Source organism: Terrapene carolina, unplaced genomic scaffold, assembly GCF_002925995.2.
Source record: "Terrapene carolina triunguis isolate 2854851 unplaced genomic scaffold, T_m_triunguis-2.0 Scaffold395, whole genome shotgun sequence".
Lineage (NCBI taxonomy): Eukaryota > Metazoa > Chordata > Testudines > Emydidae > Terrapene > Terrapene triunguis.
Window position 1 is genome coordinate 2,452,183 of NW_020664746.1, and position 7,812 is coordinate 2,459,994.

Here is a 7,812-nt window from a genome sequence, read left to right on the forward strand (position 1 = left end):
AAAGAGCCAGTTGAGTTTTAGAAGCAGGGTCTTCCCCTCCCCCTGCTTTACCGGCATGTGGTACATGAAACAGAGTGAGGAAGTTAGTTATCTTCAGCTTGGAAGTAACCTTTATTTCTGTTACTGCTAGTTTACATTCACCGCACAGCTGCTGTTAGTGAGATTTGCAGCCTGGGATACATCACATATCCAGCACCCCGGAGATCACAGTGACATGCAAGGAAAGCCAAGAAAAATCACCAGTTCTTCTCTTCCAAAAATACTTTTGTTACACACAGTGCACATGCTGCAGCAGATCAATGAATCAACTAAAAGCAAATGAAAAGGCCCAAATTCTCATTCAAACAGCTACAGTTCTCCAAGACTGAAGGAGTTCACAGGCAATGCTGCATGGAATAAACAAGTACCCAAGAACTTTAGGAAACACTAATATTATTTCTCTTGACAATGTTCTCAGTAACACCACAGAAGAATGGTAGGCTACAGCATCAACAGGGATTTCCCCCTGTTTAGTATGTGTAAGAGGCTACACAGAGAGTGTGTGTCTGTGTCCACTGAAAGCTTCACACCGATCGAACCAATGATCTGTGAACACATTATAAAGGAGAACACCACACCAGCACTAGAGCACATATATAAGTCCTGTAGAATCATGGCTTTTCCCCTTGTGACAACAACAAAATTGCCTCTCTCTTATATAGCACTTTTTATCTGCGAATGTCAAAGCACAAATAGTGAGCATCACTACCCCCTTTTTACAGTTGGGGAAACTGAGGCAAAGAGAGATGTGACTTGCCCAAGGTCACCTAACAGGCCAGTGGCAAAGCTGGGAATAGAAACCAGGTCTCCGGGTCCCAGACAGTGCTCTATCCACTAGGCAAAATTGCCTCAAATACTGGCCCCACACAGGGGATGTATTAGATATTGATCATATAACAGCTTCTACGTTTGATCTTAGCCAAAAGGCTGAGAAGTGATGCTGTGTAATGTTTACACAATAAAGTTTTCACTCTAATGCCTTAGTAGTTTGGAACTGTTCCTGTGTAACTCAATTGCATCAAATTAGTAAAGTCCTACTGCCCAACGAGTTTCCACTGGACTAAATACGCATGAAATGTCTCTCAGAGGTCAGTTTTGGAATAGTGCAGAATCTATTTCATGCCTGCAATTGTTTTAGTCCCAGAACTAAGTCATAACTGAAGGAAGTTTTATACTGGGATGGTCTGATTTAATCAACATAATTTTATATACTTTTTTCCCTTTGAATATATTTCAATTGATTTAAGATAAATTTCACACATGTATTTGGGAAGCGATAGTGGAGAAAGATAGATACAGAGATGAGATGCAGAGTGCAGATATAGATGTATCTCTACACCTCTGTACCTTTACTTTGCAGCTCATCTTTGTATCTGTATCTTTCAATTTTATATATTTCACACACACACACACACACCCCTCTATGTCTATATAAATATAGAGGTAAACAGATACATTGAGAAACAAGTAATGAGATTAATAAGCTTTTCCTCAAGTCTGTCTTCCAAAAAGCTCCTGCGGGGTTCTGCTGCACTAAACCAGTCACAGATCCTTTGCAGTCTCAGTGCTGTGATGTATTGTGGTGGAAATAAAATATCTGAGTTATCATTATGCACGTCTTTAATTTATCATGCTGTTTAATTTGTCCCTCTGAAGCTTTAAACTGAACTGGTTTGGGCTACAAATAAAGATCCTTTGGGAACCTGGGTCTTGCCTCTCAAACTAAAACTTCAGTGACTCATTCTCAGACATATTTTCTTCCATTATCATCACTATGGCTGAATGTTCATTCTGAAAAGTCAGAAGCTGTGATCGTTTTAGAGATAAGTCAGATTCTATATTTCTTCCACACAATAGATGCCCTTAAACAAATGTGATTTATTTTATAACTGAGAGTTGTTAAAGAAATAGTTTGCAGTTACAAATGACACTCCCCAAGCAATTTTGATGTTCCCCAGAGATTATTGTGCTGGGTCTCCATCACATGTTCACTTGAACCAGTGATCAGGGCCGGCTCCAGGCACCAGCTTACCAAGCAGGTGCTTGGGGTGGCCACTTCGGAGAGGGGCGGCATGTCCAGCTGTTCGGCGGCAATTTGGCGGACGGTCCCTCACTCCTGCTCGGAGCGAAGGACCTCCCGCCAAATTGCCGCTGCAGATCGCGATCGCAGCTTTTTTGTTTGTTTGTTTGTTTTGTTTGGCTGCTTGGGGCGGCCAAAACCCTGGAGCCGGCCCTGCCAGTGATGCATCTCACGAAGCAAACTTCCTTTAATTTGACAGCAGTAAATTGATGTGGCCAACTCAGGGTGGCTACCTGGGCTTTACATTCCCAAGTGTCAAATGGAACAGTCTTTCACTGGTCTAACCAAAAAGGTGCAGTCAGAGTTAACTCCCTGGTCTGGCTGGAGTTCTTGGGTTAAGATGAGAAATCTCACTCCCCTCTGCCATGTTCCAGCTTCACCCAGGACTGCACCCTGGAGGAAGGAGCCAGCTCCTTCTACCTTCACTTCTGGGCCCTGATTGACTTCTGACTGCTCCTGTCCATTCTAGAATTGAGGACCAATTTTCACTGGTTCTCTCAGCAGCTGATCCTGGGTGGCTTCTCTAGGAGGTCTAGACTCACTTCTCTTTTTCCCCAAAAGAGTACGCTTCGTCATGCTCAGTATGCCAAGCCGGGGGCATCAGATACCTGGTGCACACTGTCAGTCTCCATCACCCAGCATCCTAAAGTTACTCCTAAGAACAAAAGCAAATTTGCTAATCAGAAGAGATTATGCCTTGCTGAAAGAGGCACAACACAAGCGTCTAATGACCTCATTTGGCATTTCTAACTTGTTACCTTCTAGAAGCCTTGATGCAAGGTCTTTCTCTGAACGAAATAGATCATGCTGGAGTCAAAAACTGGTCATTTTTAATAAAAACAAAAGTTAACCTAATAGACCATGGATTGAGACAGTTTCCTCAAGCAAGAACCTGCAGAGGTCACTAAAATATGATGCATACACTGTATCAACCACTGAAGGACTGTCTGGATATGTGGACTCCCTACTCAGACCCTACGCCACCAGCACTCCCAGCTATCTCCGTGACACCACAGATTTCCTGAGAAAACTACAATGCATTGGTGACCTCCCAGAAAACACCATCCTAGCCACCATGGATGTAGAGGCTCTCTACACAAACATCCCACACACAGATGGAATACAAGCTGTCAGGAACAGTATCCCTGATGATGACACAGCACAACTTATTGCTGAGCTCTGTGACTTTATCCTCACGCACAATTATTTCAAATTTGGTGACAATATATACCTCCAGACCAGTGGCACCGCTATGGGCACCCGCATGGCCCCACAATATGCCAACATTTTTATGGCTGACCTGGAACAACGCTTCCTCAGCTCTCGTCCACTCATGCCCCTTCTCTACCTACGCTATATTGATGACATCTTCATCATCTGGACCCATGGGAAAGAGACCCTGGAAGAATTCCACCATGATTTCAACAGCTTCCACCCCACCATCAACCTCAGCCTGGACCAATCTACACGGGAGGTCCACTTCCTGGACACCACAGTACAAATAAGCAATGGCCATGTTAACACCACCCTATACCGAAAACCCACCGACCGCTATGCCTACCTTCATGCCTCCAGCTTCCACCCCGGACACACCACACGATCCATCGTCTACAGCCAAGCACTGAGGTACAACCGCATCTGCTCCAACCCCTCAGACAGAGACCAACACCTACAAGATCTTCACCAAGCATTCTCTAAACTACGATACCCCACAAGGAAATAAAGGAACAAATCAACAGAGCCAGACGTGTACCCAGAAGCCTCCTGCTACAAGACAGGCCCAAAAAAGAAACCAACAGAACTCCACTGGCCATCACCTACAGCCCTCAGCTTAAACCTCTCCAACGCATCATCAGTGATCTACAACCCATTCTGGACAACGATTCCTCACTTTCACAGACCTTGGGAGGAAGGCCAGTCCTCGCCCACAGACAACCCGCCAACCTTAAGCATATTCTCACCAGCAACCACGCACCGCACCATAACAACTCTAACTCAGGAACCAACCCATGCAACAAACCTCGATGCCAACTCTGCCCACATATCTACACCAGCAACACCATCACAGGACCTAACCAGATCAGCTACAACATCACCGGCTCATTCACCTGCACGTCCACCAATGTTATATATGCCATCATGTGCCAGCAATGCCCCTCTGCTATGTACATTGGCCAAACTGGACAGTCACTACGCAAGAGGATAAATGGACACAAGTCAGATATCAGGAATGGCAATATACAAAAACCTGTAGGAGAACACTTCAACCTCCCTGGCCACACAATAGCAGATGTAAAGGTAGCCATCTTACAGCAAAAAAACTTCAGGACCAGACTCCAAAGAGAAACTGCTGAGCTCCAGTTCATTTGCAAATTTGACACCATCAGATCAGGATTAAACAAAGACTGTGAATGGCTATCCAACTACAGAAGCAGTTTCTCCTCCCTTGGTGTTCACACCTCTACTGCTAGCAGAGCACCTCACCCTCCCTGATTGAACTAACCTCGTTATCTCCACACTGATTTATACCTGCCTCTGGAGATTTCCATTACTTGCATCTGAAGAAGTGAGGTTCTTACCCACGAAAGCTTATGCTCCCAATACTTCTGTTAGTCTTAAAGGTGCCACAGGACCCTCTGTTGCTGTATCAACCATGGTTCATTAGTTGATTTATTCAGAACCACAGTTTCCAGTTGGTCTGAAATACATCGAGTTCAAGTAACTGTCCAACAAAGAGGCAAAGCACCAGAGGTCAGATTTTTAAAAGTATTTAGGGGCCTAAAGATGCAGATAGGCACCTAGGGGGCTGGGCTAGTCCTAAGGCTCCATTTCTGAGGGGGAAAATGAAAAAGAAAAAAAAAGAGAAAAAAAAAAAAAAAAAAAAAAAAAAAAAAAGACAAAGAGCCCACACCTTCCAGGAGTCCAGGGGCTAGTTACAATCCAAGATTTTTCAGGAGTATAAGAGTTTAAAGGACTAAAATTTGACTTCTGTCTGTATTTTGCTGTGATTTATAATTTATAGAAAGGACGAAGACTCTACAATCTGCTGCTGTTGCACTGCTTAACATTTGATAACTTTGTACATATTTTGGTCTTTTGACTAATTTGGGGCCCCTTAAAGATCACTGGAGGCGGGGGGCAAATGTCCCCTTTGCCCCTCACGCCAGTAGCACTGGGCCTGCTAGTGGGATTTGCAAAAGGATCTAGGCACTTCCCATTTAAGTCAGTGGGAATCAGCTTAGTTCTTGGCTTCTTCAGTGGAGCTATATCAATTGAGAATGTAACTAAAGTATTTTAAGGCCAGATTTTTAAAGGTACTTAGGTACTTAAAGATGCAAATATGTGCTTAGTGGGATTTTTGAGAGTGCCTAGGCACCTAACTCCTATTGAAGTCACTGGGAATCAGAAGCCTAGACACTTCTGAAAATCCCATTAGGCATCTATCTGCATCTTTAGGTGCCTAAATACCTTTACACAGCTGGCCCTTTGTGCAGATTCTCTTATTAACTTAGCCTTCAGCTAGCTTGCGTTGTCTATGACCCATCCTCTGTTACAAAGTCAGTCATTGACCAGTTCTCAACTCCACATTATAAGTTCTGCCTCCACAATGCCTTTCCTCCAGTCTGGACAAAAGACATATGATCTTCCCCAGGGCTGGTGGCTATGATTCTTCCTGGATCAGACTGCAGTTCGTGCCTTGGGAAGATAACAGCTCCTAGAACTATCTTGCAAGGTACCAGTGAAGCTGTTAATGACAGGCCAAAGTCAGTATATCTCAACCTGTAGAGCCTCATCCCACATATCCATCTGGCCCATAATGACTTGAGGGTCTATTTTCCTCTCTATATAGATACATCATTCCCATTAACATTTCTTGGAATGGGTGTGTAAAATGTGACCCTTCTCCCTAGGGACTAGACATTTTTCCATTTTCTTGAGCAAAATAAAACAAAATATAAACAGTCATAATTTTAAATGTCCTATTTAAAAACAACAATATCTTTTAGCAAAGACCTCTAAAACCCTATTTACTATAACCCAGGCCTTACACTGCCTCATCTATACTGTATTCTCATTCAACATGAATCTCCGGAGTGTTACAATGTGCCACTGTTATATGGAGTCAAAGGGAGCCCATATAACAGTAAATATGCATGTAGTTCTAGGTTTTTGCCGTATCATGCACTTATTTTGTATATCTGGTGCCCTGGCTTTTGTTGGTTATGTAATGACATGTCAACAACTCTATGGAGAGACAGACTTAGGGGGTGTCGCTGAACTACAGAATGTATTCTAAACACAAAACTCTGATGCTGCCAGCAAAATTTTAGGTAAAACTTAAGGTAATTCTGTACCTCTGCTGGTTACAGTCTATAGAGTCCCAAATGTCCTGAGGCCCAACTATCCCCGAGATTGGCTCTCCTTCTATGTCCTGTGGTACAATTTGCACTCATCACTGGAACACTTACATTCACTGTCTCAAAAATGAGGCTCAAAGGAGCCAGGGAGCAGACTCTCCTATCTGGAATTTGCTATATATAGAAATTGCCTAATCCTGAGCCAGGTCATTATAGTTAGGAAGCATGGCCAACGCTTCTTAATAATGAACAGCTCATTTTCCCTCATTGGTTCTGTTTGTGTTTTTTAATTCCTGGTGCTAAAAAAGGGTTATGGTGTGTTAATTCTGCACACATGGGAAATATTGTTGCTTTAATTTAAGCCACGTAGAGCAAGCCCAGTTCACTGGTGGGTGTCAGATAAATGTGTGCAATAAATAATAAACATTTACATGTAGTATTTTGGTGGGAGCTGGTATCAAATGAGACAACTTAGGTTCTTGTAAAAATATTAACATGATCATAAAGCAAACTGAAAAATGGTTAATAAACAGGAGAGATTTTTGAATGTATGGTAATTAAAATGGATTTTTCCCCCTTTGCAATACAAAGAAATCATGTGAATTCCCTGGCTTGTACCCAGATTTGTGCTACATTTTCACTTGCAGCTGGCTGTGCTTGGATAAGCAACAGTCATATATGGCATGCCACCCTGTTAAATAAAGAATAAGGCAAATTTTCAGGTGAGCCAAAGTAATATTTAAGCAGCAGAGATCTTTCTCATTCTGCTGATGAGTATAGAATAAAGCGCCACATCATTGATCTGACACTACTGAGAAACTTTGAGGCAATGCATGCGCCTATTCTTTTCTATATTTAACTGCTTTCTGCTTATGTTGAGAATTAAAATAAAGGCTTTCGTGGTGACTAATATTATACCATCAAGATGTGGAATAAGCATAAGACAGGAAGGGGAGAAATATATATATATTTACCTAATTGTTTCTAGAGAAATAAAAATTAATATATTTGACAGGCTTTACTGAGAAAACAATATAAAACTTTTGTGGAAAGTAGCAAATTTCATGATGATTTAGCATTAATGCAAAGAAGAGTCACATTCATTTCAAAGGAACTATACAAAATAAACCCAGATGTCTTTTATGAAAGGCTTTAATTTAAATTCCTTTCTTGGAACCTCTCAGCTCCAACATTGGGATTCTTCTAGAGATTCGTATGGTCTATTAGAGCAGAGGACTCCTAGGTTATGTGTTTAACTCTGCCACTGGCTCATTGTGTCATCTTGGGCAAGAAACTTAATCTATCTGTGCGTGCCTCTTTTTGCACTCACCTTTC

General features: G+C 42.4%; 1 non-coding gene across 1 annotated transcript; it reads right to left on the minus strand.

Moving 5' to 3' along the window:
* Positions 1-787: 787 nt before the first annotated feature.
* Positions 788-978, minus strand: LOC113407792. The gene has a single exon (XR_003370109.1). It is a non-coding gene; the product is annotated as a U2 spliceosomal RNA (small nuclear RNA).
* Positions 979-7,812: the final 6,834 nt, after the last annotated feature.